The following is a 19,576-nucleotide window of genomic DNA, read 5'->3' as shown; positions in this document are numbered from 1 at the left end:
AGCAAGCTCCAGAAAAGGAGAGAGAGGGTAAAAACCCTTATACAGAAGGTCGTGGCGACTTATGCACAGCGCTCAGAGTGACTGGCCGACCTACGAAATCGCAGGGACCGCTCAGCCAGCAGCAAGCGTGGTGAATATAGGGAGACCATAGACGGCCTGAAGCTTGAATGCAGGGACCTCTGGCGGCTGCTGGGCGGTCTCTGCGAGCGTGGAAAGGGTGAGCGAAGTTTTTTGGCAGAGGTGAAGAAAGAACTTCTAAAGACCAGCCAGGAAGGAACCCAGGTGGTGAGACGAGGAAATGCCCCCCTGAAGTCCCCCCTGAAACTCTCACCTGATGTAGCAGTACAACAGACCCCAGTGGAAGCAATGTTTTTCGGAGGTGACCAATCCATGGCCGGTCAGGAATGTATGACCCCCGGAGCTGTCAGTGCGGAGTGTCCCCGGATTCCTGTGTTAACACCTGCCATGCCTATGGCCACAGTCCAGGAGGATCCGGGTAGGGTACCCGATGAAGCACGTAAAAGCTCCGGTGGAATCGCAAGTCACAAGAAACTGATGGTGGTCCTCACCAGAGAGCTGTCGGAGGGGCCATTGAAGGCCAATGATCAGAAGTCCCCAGTGGACAGTGCAGTCCGACCCCCCCCGGGGCCCCATCGGTGACCCCGACGACTCCCGCCAGACCCATAGCGGTGCATGGAGAGAGGGGGAGGTGCTGATGGGAACGGACACATGTGCGGTCTCAGATAGACAATGTGGACAAGCATCTTCTGCTGACACTGGGAGGAGTGGTGGGATGGGGGCGGGTGCATCACTTCCTGTTCTGGGTGACGAGACAGGAAGTGACCTCATCGACTTCGATGTCAGCGGTGACCCCGGAAGTCACGGGAGGGCCTAAAACGGAAGTGGGGACACCGGAATTTCAGCTAGGGGGGCGGTTGGTGTCGCTCGTTGGGGGAGAGGAGGCGGTGGTGTTGGAGACCTCCCTGGAGATAACAGCTTTAGCGTCCTCTGGGGATTTTCTTCCAGCAGGACAAGTATGCTGGGGTGAGTCCCCGATGGGGGATTTGAGGAGCGAGTGCTCGGCCCTGGATTTCATACGGGGTTTGGAGGGGTCACAGGAGCGGGGTCCTGAAGAAATGGAGGTGGCTCCCCCCCAGGATCATATAGCTGTAGGGGGTACTGCTCCTTCCCCCGCGGTAAGGAGTGAGATGCCGGTTGGTGGGGATGCGGTGGGTAGAGGTACTGAGCCAGGGAGTCCGGTCCATCAGGGGTCTGGCCCTTCCCCCACAGACCCAGTTTTCATCTTGGGCACACAGGAGGAGGCAAACCTCTTAGGTGCCCTGAAGGCTGGGTGCTCGTTTGCACAGGTGGCAGGTTCCTCTGTCCCCCTGTGTCCCCTGTACGGCCAGTTTGGCGCCCAGAATTTCCGGGCTCCCCCTGGGGATCAGCCCCAGGGTGCGCAGGCCTGGACAAGGGGTACGGGGGGCCCTGAGAGGCACAGACGGAATGTGGTGCAGCTCAGGTGGGAAGGGACGTCTGCATGTCCCAGCAGGGGTCAGGTCATCGACTATCTGCTGGGGCTGCGCCTTAAAGTTTCGGACTTATTTGCAGTCATACACCCCACAAACTCGAAGGAGTTTGATGTAAGTTTCGTCTCCTTGGTCTCCATGGAGCTTTTCCTGACACTGTACGAGCTCGTCAGGAAGTCAGATCCGTGGAAAAGTTTCCGGGTGATACCTCTTTTGAGGCAGGAGGAGGTAAAGAATGTGACTGTACTGGTCAGGAACGAGTCCCTCCCACCTGAGGACATCGCGACCTGGCTGGCGTGGTACGGGCAGCTCCAGACAGGGCTGAGGAAAAGTTTGGATGAGCGCGGGGTCTGGACAGGTGCGTGGTTGGTCAGGATCCGGCTCAAGCGCCACAATAATACCGTGGCGCATGTACCTGGCAGCGCCTTTATAGGTAGAGACCGGATCTTGGTCTTCTACCCTGAACAGCCCCATCGCTGTTTCAAATGCGGCAGTCCCGCGCACCTCAGTGTGGACTGCACAATGCCCCGCTGTGTGAGGTGCAATGGTTTCGGTCATTCACCTGAGGGTTGCAGGTTTATTGCCTGCAACCTCTGTGGGGAAATGGGACACCCCTTTAGTCGGTGCCCCAAGGCGTTCAGGGGGTGTCAGGCTGAGGGGGGTGCCGCAGGCCCGGAGGGTGAGGGAGTCCCTAGACGAAGTGGGGATCCCAACCCCTCAGGATCACAGAGGGAGGGTTCCCCCCTCCCTCAAAGGGTCAGACCCCCCAGGCGCGGATCAAGGACAGGAACTGGCGTAGTGAGGGAGCCGGCGAGCTCTCCGGCCCCGTCTGACCCTGTGTCAGATGGGGCAACGGCAACAAAAACACCTGGGAAGCCGGCCAAGGCGAAAAAGCCCTCACCCAAAAATCACCCTCCCCCCCCCTGTTTCCCCCCCGTCCTCCACCCTTTCTCCCGCCCCCCCTTCCCCTCTCCCCCCCGGTCTCCCCCCTCCCAGTTTCCCCTTCTTCTCCTTTGCCCCCTTCCCCCCCTCCCTTCAGTAATTAAATCTACGGGTAAGCTGCACCCACCCCTGGATCAGGCGGCTCTACTAATGCCCCCTCTGGCCTCTTCGGTGGTCGTGAGTGGTCGGCAAGCTGGTACAGGGGAGGTGGCCCGATGGACATCTCAGGGGCGGGTAAGGGGGTTAATAAGAGGATTAAGGAGATCTCCAGTGGGAGGTCCGATGAAGAGAGTGGGAGGGAACCTCCCAAAGTGGAATGGGAGAAGAAAACCAAAAAGAAGAGGAAGAGGAAGGTTTCGGGGAAGGAGGGTGGTGAGGACCCCCAGCCCAGTACGAGTTCAGGGGCAGGGGGGGGCTCTTCACTGGCCCTATGGAACAGATACGGGATCCTTTCCTCCTCGGACTCCGAGGAGGATTGATTCTTTTAGAAATGTAAAATAGAGAGGAACGTAAACTTCAATCACTAAGGATGGCGGTACCCGCTCCAATACGCCTTGCGACCATTAATGTCGCAAGTGTGCGTTCTGCGGAGGCTAGATTTTCAGCCTTTGATTTTCTCGGCCGGGTTGAAGCCGACATTTTGTTTTTGCAAGAGACCTGGCTGGCATCTGTGGCAGAGATGCACCTAGCGAAGAGGGAGTGGAGACATGGGCCCTCCCTCTGGTCTCTTGCGGCTGAGCCCTGCAGTGGTGTTGCGGTCCTTTTTAAGACTGGTTCGGTGGCTTGTCAACGAGTGATTGAATTATAAATCGGTAGGTGTTTGATTGTGGATGCAGTCGTGAGAGGGGAATCCCTCCGCCTTATCAATTTTTATGGACCTCAGTCCCAGAGGGGGAGGAAGGACCTTCTTACGCTGCTGAAACCATACCTGTTTACATCCCAGCAGGTAGTCTTTGGTGGTGACTTTAACATGGTCACCAGGTCAAGGGACCGGGCAGGCACCTCAGGCCCTCTGGGATATGATAGTATCTTTTTGAATAGATTAGTGAGGGAAGCTGGGTTGGTGGATGTGCACGTTCGCCACTTCCCCAACCTCACTGGTTTCACATATTCCAGAGGTAGTTGTAGGAGTAGGTTAGAAAGGTTTTTTTTGAAGGGGGACTCGTCCTTTGCAGCTCCTGCGCTGCATGCGGTTGAGTTCTCTGATCACCTTATGGTGTCGGTCACTCTGAATGTGGCGGACACCCCTCAGAAAGGAAGGGGCCTGTCGCTACTTGAGGACCCTGAAATCAGATCGGCCTATGAGGACTTCTTTTTAGAACAAGCCTCGCTCCTTGAGAGCGGCTGCTCCCGCCAGGAATGGTGGGAAGTGGTGAAGAAGAGGTCTGAGGGCTTCTTCCGGGAAGTCTCGGGCCGTCGGGCAGCATCCCGGTATCAGGCCTACCAGAAGTTACGCAGGCAGCTAGATCGCTTGGTTTCTGATGGTGGCCCTCAGGACCAGATCTCGGATCTGAAGCTCCAGATGAAGGAGTGTCAGTATGACCGTCTCGCCTCCCTGGTGCTGGAGAGGGATTACGGGAAGTTCACCAACCCGGATCCCTACAAAAGATGTGAGGGACGCGGTGAGTGGGAAGGTCATACATGGACTGAGAGATCCCTCGGGTTCCCTGGTAAGGTCCAAGCCAGGCATCCTGGGGATCATCAGAGCCCATTTTTCAGACATCCTTCGGAAGAAGCCGTTGGATCTGAGGAGAGCCAAGGAATTTCTTGACGGGACTCCACTTGAGGTGGGGTCTGACCCCCTAGACTCCTTGGTGGAAGAGATCTCAGTGGCCAAAATTGAGCAGGCTATTGACTCGTTGTCTCTAAAGAAGTCGCTGGGGCCTGATGGGTTCACGGCAGAATTTTATAAAACCTTTAAGAGCCTTTTGGCTCCTCGTCTGAGGGAGGTGTTCAGTGAGTGTTTGGCATCTGGCCTGCTCCCTCCCTCGATGAGAAGGTCGGCCTTGATCCTTCTGTCCAAGGGGAAGGATCCGTCCGTGGTTGAGAATTGGCGTCCTATCGCCCTTCTCTCCACAGATAGAAAGATTCTGGCAAAGATTTTGTTTACGCGTATGTCTGCTGTTGCGGGCAAGCTGCTGTCTGCCTCCCAGCACTGCACAGTTCCCGGCCGTAGCACCTTTAGTGCAGTCCTTAACGTCCGGGAGGCTGTGGAGAGGTGCAGGGCAACGGGTGATGGGCGGTATCTGCTGACGTTAGATCAGGCGAAAGCTTTTGATCGGGTAGACCACGAGTACCTCTGGCTTCTCCTGGGTAGATACGGCCTGCCTGATCGATTTATTGATTGGCTCAGGACTTTGTACAGAGGGGCCGAGAGCTTCCCTCTGGTCAATGGTTGGGTGGGTCCTACCTTTCCGGTGGACTCTGGTGTTAGGCAGGGCTGTCCGCTGAGTCCCCTGCTCTATGTCTTTGCAGTCGACCCCTTCGTAAGAAGGCTAGACTGTGGGCAGCTGAGGGGGGTCCTGATGGAGCCCGGCAGAGGCCCGGATAAGGCGGTGAAGGTGGTGGCCTACGCGGACGACGTCTCGGTGGTGGTGGCTAGCCGAGAGGAGGCCCATTTTGTGGAAACACAGATTGGAGGCTACTCCGAGGCGTCTGGTTCGTTGGTCAACTGGGACAAGAGTGAAGCTCTCTGGTTGGGAAGGGAGGGTGAGCAGTTCGCCCTCCCGGACGTTTTTCCCCCGCCCCGACCAGAAGTTAAGATCTTAGGCATTTATTTCGGCCAGGGTGATTATCCCAAGCTAAATTGGGAGCGCAGGTTGGTAAGTGCCACCCAGAAAGTCAACGCCTGGAAAGGCTGGAAGCTGTCGTTGAGGGAAAGGGTGAGCCTGGTTAAAACCTATTTGCTTCCCGAGTTCCTCTATGTCAGCTACGCATGTCTGTTGCCAGAGTCACTCTATGCGCGGGTCTGCGGTCTGTTTTTTCTGCTTTTGTGGGGAAACAGACTGAACCTGATAAAAAGGGAGGTCACGTATCGACGGAGAGGGGAGGGCGGTTTGGACATGATCAACCCCACGGTTTTCTTTACTGTGGTGTTCCTGAAGTTCAATCTGCAATCCATTTTTGTGGACGAGCCCTCTCTGTGGGAACGTTCGTGTAAGAATTGGTTCCTGGTGTTCCTGAGCAGGTGGGAGGGGGGCAGCCACCCGGGTGACCTTCGGAGGTCCCATGGGTACCTCCCCGCCTATGTCCCAACCGCCCTGAAGGTACTAAGGCGGTGGAGGATAACGGCCTTAGAGGTAGGCTCCCTGGGCCGGCGAGAGCTGTACCAGAGGGTCATGGCCTCGGACGTTTTGAGACCACTGGCCTTAAGGGACTGTCCAGACAGGGTTCTCAGGAAGGGACTAGCCCTCCTGAATTCTAAGAGAATTCCTGCCAAGTTCTGGGATCTCGCATGGTGGGCGTTCCATGGACGACTCTATGTGAGATCGAACTTGAAGTACCGGAGCCCAGAGGACAGAGGCTGTCCTCGCCCTGAGTGTGGTGGGGTACTAGAGACCATGGACCACTTTTTGGTCGAGTGCCCTTTCAACTTGGGGGTTCTGGGGGAGGTTGGAGATGCAATTGGCTATCCCCGTCTCCGGGCCCTTGCCTATTCCGAGAGGGTGTACGGTGACTTCAGAGCCCGGAGGGGTTTTGTGTTATCATCACTGTTTTTAGTTAGTGTCATATGCCTTTACTACACTTGGCACGCTCGGTGTTTAGTGTCCACTAGAGGCAAGTTCCTGCCCATGCATGAGGTGGTGGGCGATATCATTCGGGAATTGAGAAAGGTGAGGTTTCTTGAGGGGGAAAGAATGGGTAGGGAAAGGTGTGCTAGGTTGTGGAGAGGGTTCTCTTTCCGGCCACCTTGATGATCTCCCCCTTCTTTTCCTTAGGTGGGGGTCTGTCTGTCCTTTCACCCCCTTTTTTTTTTAGCTTTTGGGCAACTTAATTTTAAAAACATGGTATGCACCGTCAGTTTCGTTACGTTCCTGCCTATAGGGGGTATGTAATATAAATGTATATAGTTTGAATAATGATTAGGAATTTTATTTTTTATTTTTTCTTCCCAGATGATCATGGGATTAAGGATCGTCTGATATGGGCAGTTTGAATAGATCCTGTCTGTCCAAAAGCATTTATGCAAGTTGTTCTTTAGTTCTTTTTTGCTCAAGTATGAGTTTTTCTTAAGCTCTTGATTATGTAAATCAGTAGCAGTTTTATTTTAATAAAAATTTCCACCTATATAGCAAACTATCTTGCTCGTTTTAAATAGAGCTTGCAGTCAGCGGTAGGAGCTTGTGCGTGCTGTCTGCATGCCTATATAGCAAACTATCTTGCTCGTTTTAAATAGAGCTTGCAGTCAGCGGTAGGAGCTTGTGCGTGCTGTCTGCATGCCTATATAGCAAACTATCTTGCTCGTTTTAAATAGAGCTTTCAGTCAGTGTTAGGAGCTTGTGTGTGCTGGCTGCGTGCCCTGAACGCAGTACACACCAGGAGAGGCTTTCCAGGAGAGCAGACGTGTGTGGAGGAGCTCTGTAGAGAACCACGGCTGTTTCTGGACAGCCGGCCTTATGGCGTCAGCTAGCCCGGGCTCGGGGGCCCTCTTCCCGGCCTGGGTCTCAGACAACCCCCCCTGGGGTGAGAGACCTCTCCAGGGAGGAGAAGCTATTCCTGATCACGCAGTCTGAGTTGATGGACTGGACCTGGGCCCAGCCGGAAGAGGGCCCAAGCAATCTCCAGAAAAGGAGGGAAAGGGTAAAGGCACTGATACAGAAGGCCACGGCGGCCTATGTGCAACGTTCAGAGCGACTGGCCGACCTACGAAATCGCAGGGACTGCTCAGCCAGCAGCAAACGTGGTGAATATAGAGAGACCATAGATGGCCTAAAGCGAGAATGCAGGGACCTCTGGCAGCTGCTGGGCGGTCTCTGCGAGCAAGGGAAAGGTGAGAGAAGTTTTCTGGCAGAAATAAAGAGGGAACTTCTGAAAGCCAGCCAAGAAGGATCCCAGGCGGTGAGGCGAGGAAGTGCCCCCCTGAAATCCCCCCTGAAGCCCTCACCTGATGCAACGGTGCAACAGACTCCAGTGGAGGTAACGACAGTCCATGGCCTGTCGGGAGAGTGTGCCCCCCGGAGCCGTCACTGCAAAGGGTCCCTGGATCCCTGTGTTAACATCTGCCATGCCTGTGGCTGCACCCCAGGAGGATCCGGGTAGGGTACCAGATGAGGCACGTGAAGGCTCCGGTGGAGATGCAAGTCGCAGTAAACAGAACAGGAAATTGATGGTGGTTCTCACCAGAGAACGGTCGGAAGGGCCAGTGAAGGCCAGTGGTCAGAGGTCCCCGGCGGACAGTGCAGCTCGACCCCCCTCCGGGACCCCCCCAGTGACCTCGACGGCTCCCGCCAGGCCCGTAGCGGTGTGGGGTAAACCGGCCATAATGGCGGCCCCCGCCGCGGCCGCATGGAGAGAGGGGGAGGTGCTGATGGGAACAGGTGCAGTTTCGGATGGACAGTACGGACAAACGTCCTCTGCTGACACTGGGAGGAGTGGCGGGATGGGAGCGGGTGCGTCACTTCCGGTGCCGGGAGGCGTGGCCGGAAGTGACCTAGGTGACCTCATCGACTTCCGGGAACCGGAAGTGATGTCCGCGGCGGCCCCGGAAGTCCCGGGAGGGCCCAAAACAGAAGTGGGGACACCTGAGGTTCAGCTGGAGGGGCTTTTGGTGTCGCTTGTTGGGGGAGGGGAGGCGGTAATGTCGGAAGCCTCCCTGGAGGTAGCAACTTTAGCGTCCTCCGGGGGATCTCTTCCAGCGGGACAGGTTTGCTGGGGTGAGTCCCCGATGGGGGAATTGAGGAATGAATGTTCGGCCCTGGAATTTATACGGGAGTTAGAGGGGTCACAAGAGCGGGGTCCTGAGGAAATGGAGGTAACTCCCCCTCAGGATCATGTAGCTGTGGGGGATGCTACTCCTTCCCCCGCAGTAAGGAGTAAGATGCCGGTTGGTGGGGATACGGTGGGTAGAGGTGCTGAGCCAGAGAGTCCGGTCCGTTGGGGGTCTGGCCCTTCCCCCGCAGGCCCAGTTTCCATCTTGCTCACACAGGAGGAGGCAAACCTCTTAGGTGCCCTGAAGGCTGGACGCTCGTTTGCACAGGTGGCAGGTTCCTCTGTCCCCCTGGGTTCCCTGTACGGCCAGTTTGGCACCCAGAATTTCCGGGCCCCCCCTGGGGATCAGCCCCAGGGTGCGCAGGCCTGGACGAGGGGTACGGGGGGGCCCTGAGAGGCGCAGGCGGAATGTGGTGCAGCTCAGGTGGGAAGGGACGTCTGCATGTCCCAGCAGGGGTCAGGTCATCGACTATCTGCTGGGGCTGCGCTTTAAAGTTTCGGACTTATTTGCAGTCATACATCCCACAAACTCGAAGGAGTTTGACGTAAGTTTTGTCTCCTTGGTCTCCATGGAGCTTTTCCTGACATTGTATGGGCTCGTCAGGAAGTCAGATACGTGGAAAAGTTTCCGGGTGATAACTCTTTCGAGGCAGGAGGAGGTAAAAAATGTGACTGTACTGGTCAGGAATGAGTCCCTCCCCCCTGAGGACATCGCGACCTGGCTGGCGTGGTACGGGCAGCTCCAGACAGGGCTGAGGAAAAGTTTGGACGAGCGCGGGGTTTGGACAGGTGCGTGGTTGGTCAGGATCCGGCTCAAGCGCCACAATAATACCGTGGCGCATGTACCTGGCAGCGCCTTTATAGGTAGAGACCGGATCCTGGTCTTCTACCCTGGACAGCCCCGTCGCTGTTTCAAATGTGGCAGTCCCGCGCACCTCAGTGCGGACTGCACAATGCCCCGCTGTGTGAGGTGCAATGGCTTCGGCCATTCACCTGAGGGTTGCAGGCTTATTGTCTGCAACCTCTGTGGGGAAATGGGACACCCCTTTAGTCGATGCCCCAAGGCGTTCAGGGGGTGCCAGGCTGAAGGGAGTGCCCCAGGCCCGGATGGTGAGGGGATCCCTAGACGGAGTGGGGATCCCAGCCCCTCAGGGTCACAGAGGGAGGGTTCCCCCCTCCCTCAAAGGGTTAGAACCCCCAGGCGCGGATCAAGGGCAGGAACTGGTATAGTGAAGGAGCTGGCAAGTTCTGCAGACCCGTCTGATCCTGTGTCAGATGGGGCAATGGCAACAAAACCACCTGGGAAGCCGGCCAAGGTGAAAAAGCCCTCACCCAAAAATCACCCTCCCCCTCCCCCTGTTTCCCCCCCGTCCTCCTCCCTTTCCCCCGCCCCCCCTTCCCCTCTCCCCCCCCGGTCTCCCCCCTCCCAGTTTCCCCTTCTTCTCCTTTGCCCCCTTCCCCCCCCCTCCCTTCAGTAATTAAATCTACGGGTAAGCTGCACCCACCCCTGGATCAGGCGGCTCTACTAATGCCCCCTCTGGCCTCTTCGGTGGTCGTGAGTGGTCGGCAAGCTGGTACAGGGGAGGTGGCCCCGATGGACATCTCAGGGGCGGGTAAGGGGGTTAATAAGAGGATTAAGGAGATCTCCAGTGGGAGGTCCGACGAGGAGAGTGGGAGGGAACCTCCCAAAGTGGGATGGGAGAAAAAAAACAAAAAAAAGAGGAAGAGGAAGAGTTCGGGGAAGGAGGGTGGTGAGGACTCCCAGCCCAGTACTAGTTCAGGGGCAGGGGGGGTTCCTCACTGGCCCTATGGAACAGATTCGGAATCCTTTCCTCCTTGGACTCCGAGGATTGATTCTTTTAGAAATGTAATATAGAGAGGAACGTAAACTTCAATCACTAAGGATGGCGGTACCCGCTCCAATACGCCTTGCGACCATTAATGTCACAAGTGTACGTTCTGCGGCGGCTAGATTTTCAGCCTTTGATTTTCTCGGCCGGGTTGAAGCCGACATTTTGTTTTTGCAAGAGACCTGGCTGGCATCTGTGGCAGAGATGCATCTAGCAAAGAGGGAGTGGAGACATGGACCCTCCCTCTGGTCTCTTGCAGCTGAGCCCTGCAGTGGTGTTGCGGTCCTTTTTAAGACTGGTTCGGTGGCTTGTCGACGAGTGATTGAATTATAAATCGGTAGGTGTTTGATTGTGGACGCAGTCGTGAGAGGGGAATCCCTCCGCCTCATCAATTTTTATGGACCTCAGTCCCAGAGGGGGAGGAAGGACCTTCTTACGCTGCTGAAACCATACCTGTTTACATCCCAGCAGGTGGTCTTTGGTGGTGACTTTAACATGGTCACCAGCTCAAAGGACCGGGCAGGCACCTCAGGCCCTCTGGGATATGATAGTATCTTTTTGAATAGAATAGTGAGGGAAGCTGGGTTGGTGGATGTGCACGTTCGCCACTTCCCCAACCTCACTGGTTTCACATATTCCAGAGGTAGTTGTAGGAGCAGGTTAGATAGGTTTTTTTGAAGGAGGACTCGTCCTTTGCGGCTCCTGCGCTGCATGCGGTTGAGTTCTCTGATCACCGTATGGTGTCGGTCACTCTGAATGTGGCGGACACCCCTCAGAAAGGAAGGGGCCTGTGGCGACTAAACGGATCGCTACTTGAGGACCCTGAAATTTAGATCGGCCTATGAGGACTTCTTTTTAGAACAAGCCTCGCTCCTTGAGAGCGGCTGCTCCCGCCAGGAATGGTGGGAGGTGGTGAAGAAGAGGTCGGAGGGCTTCTTCCGGGAAGTCTCGGGCCGTCGGGCAGCATCCCGGTATCAGGCCTACCAGAAGTTACGCAGGCAGCTAGATCGCTTGGTTTCTGATGGTGGCCCTCAGGACCAGATCTCGGATCTGAAGCTCCAGATGAAGGAGTGTCAGTATGACCGTCTCGCCTCCCTGGTGCTGGAGAGGGATTACGGGAAGTTCACCAACCCAGATCCCTACAAAAGCTGTGGGGACGCGGTGAGTGGGAAGGTCATACATGGACTGAGAGATCCCTCGGGTTCCCTGGTAAGGTCCAAGCCAGGCATCCTGGGGATCATCAGAGCCCATTTTTCAGACATCCTTCTGAAGAAGCCGTTGGATCTGAGGAGAGCCAAGGAATTTCTTGACGGGACTCCACTTGAGGTGGGGTCTGACCCCCTGGACTCCTTGGTGGAAGAGATCTCAGTGGCCGAAATTGAGCAGGCTATTGACTCGTTGTCTCTAAAGAAGTCGCCGGGGCCTTAAGGGTTCACGGCAGAATTTTATAAAACCTTTAAGAGCCTTTTGGCTCCTCGTCTGAGGGAGGTGTTCAGTGAGTGTTTGGCATCTGGCCTGCTCCCTCCCTCGATGAGAAGGTCGGCTTTGATCCTTCTGTCCAAGGGGAGGGATCCGTCCATGGTAGAGAATTGGCGCCCTATCGCCCTTCTCTCCACGGATAGAAAGATTCTGGCAAAGATTTTGTTTACGTGTATGTCTGCTGTTGCAGGCGAGCTACTGTCTGCCTCCCAGCACTGCCCAGTTCCCAGCCGTAGCACCTTTAGTGCAGTCCTTAACGTCCGGGAGGCTGTGGAGAGGTGCAGGGCAACGGGTGACGGGCGGTATCTGCTGGCGTTAGATCAGGCGAAAGCTTTTGATCGGGTAGACCACGAGTACCTCTGGCTTCTCCTGGGTAGATACGGCCTGCCTGATCAATTTATTGATTGGCTCAGGACTTTGTACAGAGGGGCCGAGAGCTTCCCTCTGGTTAATGGTTGGGTGGGTCCTACCTTTCCGGTGGACTCTGGTGTTAGGCAGGGCTGTCCGCTGAGTCCCCTGCTCTATGTCTTCGCAGTCGACCCCTTCGTAAGAAGGCTAGACTGTGGGCAGCTGAGGGGGGTCCTGATGGAGCCCGGCAGTGGCCCGGATAAGGCGGTGAAGGTGGTGGCCTACGCGGACAACGTCTCGGTGGTAGTGGCTAGCCGAGAGGAGGCCCAGTTTGTGGAAACACAGATTGGAGGCTACTCCGAGGCGTCTGGTTCATTGGTCAACTGGGACAAGAGTGAAGCTCTCTGGTTGGGAAGGGAGGGTGAGCAGTTTTCCCTCCCGGACGTTTTTCCCCCGCCCCGACCAGAGGTTAAAATCTTAGGCATTTATTTCGGCCAGGGTGATTATCCCAAGCTAAATTGGGAGCGCAGGCTGGTAAGTGCCACCCAGAAAGTTAACGCCTGAAGAGGCTGGAAGCTGTAGTTGAGGGAAAGGGTGAGCCTGGTTAAAACCTATTTGCTTCCCGAGTTCCTCTATGTCAGCTACGCATGTATGTTGCCAGAGTCACTCTATGCGCGGGTCTGCGGTCTGTTTTTCCTGCTTCTGTGGGGAAACAGACTGAACCTGATAAAAAGGGAGGTCACGTATCGACGGAGAGGGGAGGGTGGGTTGGACATCAACCCCACGGTTTTCTTTACTGTGGTGTTCCTGAAGTTCAATCTGCAATCCATTTTTGTGGACGAACCCTCTCTGTGGGAACGTTCGTGCAAGAATTGATTCCTGGTGTTCCTGAGCAGGTGGGAGGGGGGCGGCCACCCGGGTGACCTTCGAAGGTCCCATGGGTACCTCCCCGCCTATGTCCCAACCGCCCTGAAGGTACTAAGGTGGTGGAGGATAACAGCCTTTGAGGTAGGCTCCCTGGGCCGGCGAGAGCTGTACCAGAGGGTCATGGCCTCGGACGTTTTGAGACCACTGGCCTTGAGGGACTGTCCAGACAGGGTTCTCAGGGAGGGACTAGCCCTCCTGAATTCCAAGAGAATTCCTGCCAAGTTCTGGGATCTTGCATGGAGGGCGTTCCATGGACGACTCTATGTGAGATCGAACTTGAAGTACCGGAGCCTAGAGGACAGAGGTTGTCCTCGCCCTGAGTGTGGTGGGGTGCTAGAGACCATGGACCACTTTTTGGTCGAGTGCCCTTTCAATTTGGGGGTTCTGGGGGAGGTTGGAGATGCCATCGGCTATCCCCGTCTCCAGGCCCTTGCCTATCCTGAGATGGTGTACGGTGACTTCAGAGCCCGGAGGGGTTTTGTGTTATCATGACTGTCATATGCCTTTACTACACTTGGCACGCTCTGTGTTTAGTGTCCACTAGGGGCAAGTTCCTGCCCATGCATGAGGTGGCAGGTGATATTGTTCGGGAACTGGGTAAGGTGAGGTTTCTTGAGGGGGAAAGAATGGGTAGGGAAAGGTGTGCTAGGTTGTGGAGAGGGTTCTCTTTCCGGCCACCTTTATGATCTTCCCCTTCTTTTCCTTATGTGGAGGTCTGTCTGTCCTTTCACCCCCTTTTTTTTAGCTTTTGGGCAACTTAATTTTAAAAACATGGTATGCACCGTCAGTTTTGTTACGTTCCTGCCTATAGGGGATATGTAATAAAATGTACATAGTTAGAATAATGTTGGAAATTGTTTGGATAGGCTTCTGTTTTTCTTATAAGTAGTCCAGATGATCATGGGGCTAGGGGTCGTCCGATATGGGCCCTCTTTTTTTTTTCCCTTTTTTCTGAAATGGACTTTACCTTCACTATGAAGGGGCAGTTTGGATAGATTCTGTCTGTCTAAAAACATTTGTACGAGTTGTTCTCTTCTTTTTTTGCTCAAGTATGAGTCTTTCTTAAGTTCTTGATTATGTAAATCGGTAGCAGTTTTATTTTAATAAAAATCTCCAACTATATAGCAAACTATCTTGCTCATTTTAAATAGAGCTTGCAGTCAGCGGTAGGAGATTGTGCGTGCTGTCTGTGTGCTCTGAACCCAGTATACTTTGCTATATCCACCTATATAGCAAACTATCTTGCTCGTTTTAAATAGAGCTTGCAGTCAGCGGTAGGAGCTTGTGCGTGCTGTCTGCATGCTCTGAACCCAGTATACACCGCTATATCCACCTATATAGCAAACTATCTTGCTCGTTTTAAATAGAGCTTGCATTCAGTGGTAGGAGCTTGTGCGTGCTGTCTGCATGCCTATATAGCAAACTATCTTGCTCGTTTTAAATAGAGCTTGCAGTCAGTGGTAGGAGCTTGTGCATGCTGTCTGCATGCCTATATAGCAAACTATCTTGCTCGTTTTAAATAGAGCTTTCAGTCAGTGTTAGGAGCTTGTGTGTGCTGGCTGCGTGCTCTGACCTGTCCTGTGACTGTGAGAGCTTCCAGAGTGGTGGAGGAGGAGAGGGAGCTTATGGCGTCGGCCAGCCCAGGTCCGGGGCCCTCTTCCCGGCCTGGGCCCTCGGTTCATCCCCCTGGAGTGAAAGACCTCTCCAGGGAGGAGAGATTGTTCCTGCAGACACAGTTTGAACTACTGGACTGGACCCGGGCCCAGCCGGGAGAGGACCCGGGGAGGATGCAGAAGCCCCGGACTAGGATTAAAGTCCTTATACAGAAGGCCACGTTGGCCTACGTGCTGAAATCCGAGAGACTAGCGGACCTGCGGAATCGCAGAGACCGCTCAGCCAGTAGCAGAAGGGGGGAATACCGGGAGGCCATTGAAGGCCTGAAGCATGAATGCAGAGACCTATGGCGGTTGCTGGGCGGTTTCTGCGAACGCGGTGTCGGTGAGAGGGGTTTCCTCTCTGAGGTAAAGAAAGAACTCCTGAGGGCAAGCCAGGAAGGATCCCAGGCAGCCAGGAGAAAGAGCTCTTCCCAGAAAGTGTTGTCGGGATCGGAGGAGAAGCTACAAACCCCGGTGGAGGAAGCAGCCTCAATGGGTGAGGAAGACCAGCGCCCCGAGGTGGAGACCAGCCGGGTGAGCGTGGCCCCCAGAGCCGTAAGTGCGGAGGGTCCCCGGATCCCTGTTGTCTCACCTTCTCAGCCAGAGGCTGTGGAGCAGATAGATCCGGGTAGGGTACCCCATGATGCACAGGGAAGCTCCGGGGGAGAGACAAGTCGGGTGGAACAGCATGGAAGGAAGCTGGTGGTGGTCCTTGCTAGAGGCCACCCGGAGGGACCTGTGAAGACCGGCGGCCGGAGGTTGGTGGACGGTGATGCTGTGCGGGCCCGCCCAGTGGCCCCGCTCGAGCCCGCAGCATCTGGGACAGTGCGAGGGGTGCCAGCCGTAATGGCGGCCCCCGCCACAGCCGCATGTGGTGAGGGGGAGGTGCTGGCAAGCACGGACCATGTTCGTGAAAAACATCTTGGACAAACATCCTCTGCAGACACCAGGGAGGGAGGGGGCGGGGAGATGGATGTGTCACTCCCTGTTTCCGGGGGTGCGGCCTGAAGTGACCTCCGTGAACTGGAAGTACCACTTTTGGTGACCCCGGAAGTTGTGAAAAAATGTACTGAGGAGGTGGGGACACCCCGGGCTTCGGTGACCAAGTCTCCTGCTCCTCTGGGTCAGGTAGGGGCTTTGGGGGTCTCAGAGGCTCCTCTGGTGGCCACTGCCATGGGTACCCCTGAATCCTCCAATGGAGCTTTACCCGGTGGACAGACAAGTTGGGGGGAGTCCCCTATGGGGGAACTAAGGGGGGAGTGCCCAGCCCTGGATTTCATCAGGGAGCTGGAGGGGTCCCAACAGCAGGAGCTGGATATGGCACAGGGGATGGAAGTGGGTTCCTCTCAAGCCCCCGCTGCTGTGGGGGGTGTGGCTTCGTCCCCATCTACGGTGGGAGTTGAGAACAAGTCACCTGTTGGGGGGGGATAGAGTGTGGGAGTGGGGGGGGGGTGTGTTCTGCTCCGTCAGAGCCCATGGGCTCGTCTCAGCGGGGGTCTGGCCCTTCCCCCACAGTCCCGAATCCCATCTTGGGCACGCAGGAAGAGGCAAACCTCTTAGGTGCCCTGAAAGCTGGGCACTCATTTGCCCAGGTGGCAGGTTCCTCTGTTCCTCTGGGCCCCCTGTATGGCCAGTTTGGTGCCCAGAACTTCAGGGCCCCCCCTGAGGAACAGCTCCAGGGGGCACAGGCGTGGTCAAGGGGTACGGGGGGTCCGGAGAGGCGCAGGCGGAATGTGGTGCAGCTCAGGTGGGAGGGGACGGCCGCGTGTCCCAGTAGGGGTCAAGTAATTGACTACCTGCTGGGATTACGCTTCAAGGTTTCTGACTTGTTCGCGGTCATACATCCTGCGAACAGCAAGGAGTTCGATGTGAGCTTCGTCTCCGTGGTCTCTATGGAACTTTTCCTGACCCTGTACGTGATCGTCAGGAAGTCAGATCCGTGGAAAGGTTTCCGTGTAGTACCTCTCTCGAGGCAGGAGGAGATAAAGAATGTGACCGTCTTGGTTAGAAACGAGTCCCTTCCTCCTGAGGACATCGCAACCTGGCTGGCGTGGTATGGGCAGCTCCAGACAGGGTTGAGGAAGAATTTGGATGAGCGCGGGGTCTGGACAGGTGCTTGGTTGGTCAGGATCCGGCTCAAGTACCCGGGAGTGCGTTTATAGGGAGAGACCGGATCCTGGTCTTCTACCCTGGCCAGCCCCGTCGCTATTTCAAATGTGGCAGTCCCACGCACCTTAGCACGGACTGCACTATGCCTCGCTGAGTGAGGTGTAATGGTTTCGGCCACTCACCTGAGGATTGCAGACTTATAGTCTGCAACCTCTGTGGGGAAATGGGGCACCCCTTCAGCCGTTGCCCCAAAGCTTTTAGGGGGTGCCAGACTGAGGAGAGTGCTCCAGGCCCGAAGGGTGGGCGGGTCCCTAGACAAAGTGGGGGCCCCAATCCTTCTGGGTCACAGAATGAGGGCGCCCCCCTCCCTCAAAGGGTCAGACCCCCCAGGCGTGAGCAGGGGGTGGGTACTGCAGGGGTGGGTATGTCAGCAGGTTCCCCGGCCCCGTCCGGTACTGTGCCCGATGGGGCGACCGTAGGGAATCCAGCAGAGGTTCAGGCTAAACCAAAAAAGCCCTCTGTTAAGAAAAATCCTCCCCCCTCCACCAGTTCCCCAGCCCCCCCTTCCCCTCCCCCCCCCTTGTTTCCCCTCTCCCTGCCTCCCCTTCCCGTCCCCCGCCACCTTCCCTTTCCCCCCCTTCTTCTCCTTCCCTGTCCGCCTCTCCCCCCCAGATGTACCATGTCTGCCTCCGGATCCGGCGGCCCTTCTCATGCCTCCTCCCGCCTCCACGGAGGTGGTGGGTGGTCGGCGGGTTGGCCTGGAGGGTGGTATCCCAATGGACACCTCTGAGGTGGGTAAGGGGGTGAATAAGCGCCCCAAGGAGGTGTCTAGTGGGAGGTCGGACGGTGAGAGTGGGAGAGAGCCCCCCAAGTTGGGCTGGGTTAAGAAAAAGACAAAAAAACGGAAGAGGAAGGGCCTGGGGAAGGAGGGTGGCGAGGACCTCAGCCCAGCACCAGTCTGGGGGCGGGTGGGGGATCCTCGCTCACCCTCTGGAACCGTTTTGGGGTTCTATCCTCCGATTCCGAGGAGGATTAACTTGGGTTTGTAATATAGAGAGGAACGTAAACTTTAATCACTAAGGATGACGGTACCCGCTCCAATACGCCTTGCGACGATTAATGTTGCAAGTGTGCGTTCTGCGGCGGCTAGGTTTTCAGCCTTTGATTTTCTCGGCCGCGTTGAAACCGACATTTTGTTTTTGCAAGAGACCTGGCTGGCATCTGTGGCAGAGATGCACCTAGCAAAGAGGGAGTGGAGACATGGGCCCTCCCTCTGGTCTCTTGCGGCTGAGCCCTGCAGTGGTGTTGCGGTCCTTTTTAAGACCGGTTCGGTGGCTTGTCGACGAGTGATTGAATTATAAATCGGTAGGTGTTTGATTGTGGATGCAGTCATGTGAGGGGAATTTCTCTGCCTCATAAATTTCTATGGTCCCCAGTCAAGGAGAGGGAGGGAGGAAGGACCTTCTTGCGCTGCTGAAACCATACCTGTTTACATCCCAGCAGGTGGTCTTTGGTGGTCAAAGAACCGGGCAGGCACCTCAGGCCCTCTGGGATATGATAGTATCTTTTTGAATTGCATAGTGAGGGAGGCCGGGTTGGTGGATGTGCACGTTCACCACTTCCCCAACCTCACTGGTTTCACATACTCCAGAGGTAGTAGTAAGAGTAGACTAGATCGTTTTTTTTTGAAGGGGGACTCTGTGCTGTGCTGCATGCAGGCGAGTTTTCCGATCACTGTATGGTGTCGGTCACTCTGAATGTGGCGGACACCCCTCAGAAGGGTAGGGGCCTGTGGCGACTAAATGGGTCGCTACTTGAGGACCCTGAAGTCAGGTCGGCCTATGGCCTATGAAGACTTCTTTATGGAACAAGCTTCGCTCCTTGAGAGCGGCTGCTCTCGCCAGGAATGGTGGGAAGTAGTGAAGAAGAGGTTGGAAGGCTTCTTCCGTGAAGTCTCTGGTCATCGGGCAGCTTCCCAGGCCTACCAGAAGTTGTGCAGGCGGCTTGACCGCTTGGTTTCTGATGGTGGCCCTCAGGACCAGATTTCAGGTCTGAAGCTTCAGATGAAGGAGTGTCAGTATGACCGTCTCGCCTCCCTGGTTCTTGAGAGGGATTACGGGAAGTTCACCAACCCGGACCCCTATAAGAGCTGTGGTGACGCGGTGAGTGGGAAGGTCATACACGGACTGAGGGATCCCTCGGGTTCTTTGGCGAGGTCCAGGCCGGGAATCCTGGGGATCGTCAGAGCCCATTTTTCGGACCTCCTGAAGAAGAAGCCCTTGGACCTGGGAAAAGCCAAGAAATTTCTTGATGAGACTCCACTTGAGGTGGGGTCTGACCCCCTTGGCTCTTTGACAGAGGAGATCTCTGTGGCCGAAGTTGAACAGGCCATAGACTCTTTGTCTCTAAAGAAGTCGCCGGGACCCGATGGGTTCACGGCGGAGTTCTACAGGACCTTTAAGGGCCTCTTGGCTCCTTGTCTGAGGGAGGTGTTCAGTGAGTGTTTGGCATCTGGCCTGCTTCCTCCCTCGATGAGAAGGTCGGCCTTGATCCTTCTGTCAAAGGGGAAAGATCCGTCCCTGGTAGAGAATTGGCGCCCTATCGCCCTTCTCTCCACGGATAGAAAGATCCTGGCGAATATACTGTTTGTGCGTATGTCTGCAGTCGCGGGCAAGCTACTGTCTGTTTCCCAGCACTGTGCGGTTCCTGGCCGCAGCACCTTTAGTGCTGTTCTCAACGTCCGGGAGGCTGTGGAAAGGTGCAGGGCAACGGGTGACGGGCGGTATCTGTTGGCATTAGACCAGGCGAA

The sequence above is a fragment of the Lithobates pipiens genome, unplaced genomic scaffold, assembly GCF_037356315.1.
Source record: "Lithobates pipiens isolate NorthernLeopardFrog02 unplaced genomic scaffold, aLitPip1_a1.2 Scaffold_27, whole genome shotgun sequence".
Lineage (NCBI taxonomy): Eukaryota > Metazoa > Chordata > Amphibia > Anura > Ranidae > Lithobates > Lithobates pipiens.
This window is presented reverse-complemented; position numbering follows the sequence as displayed.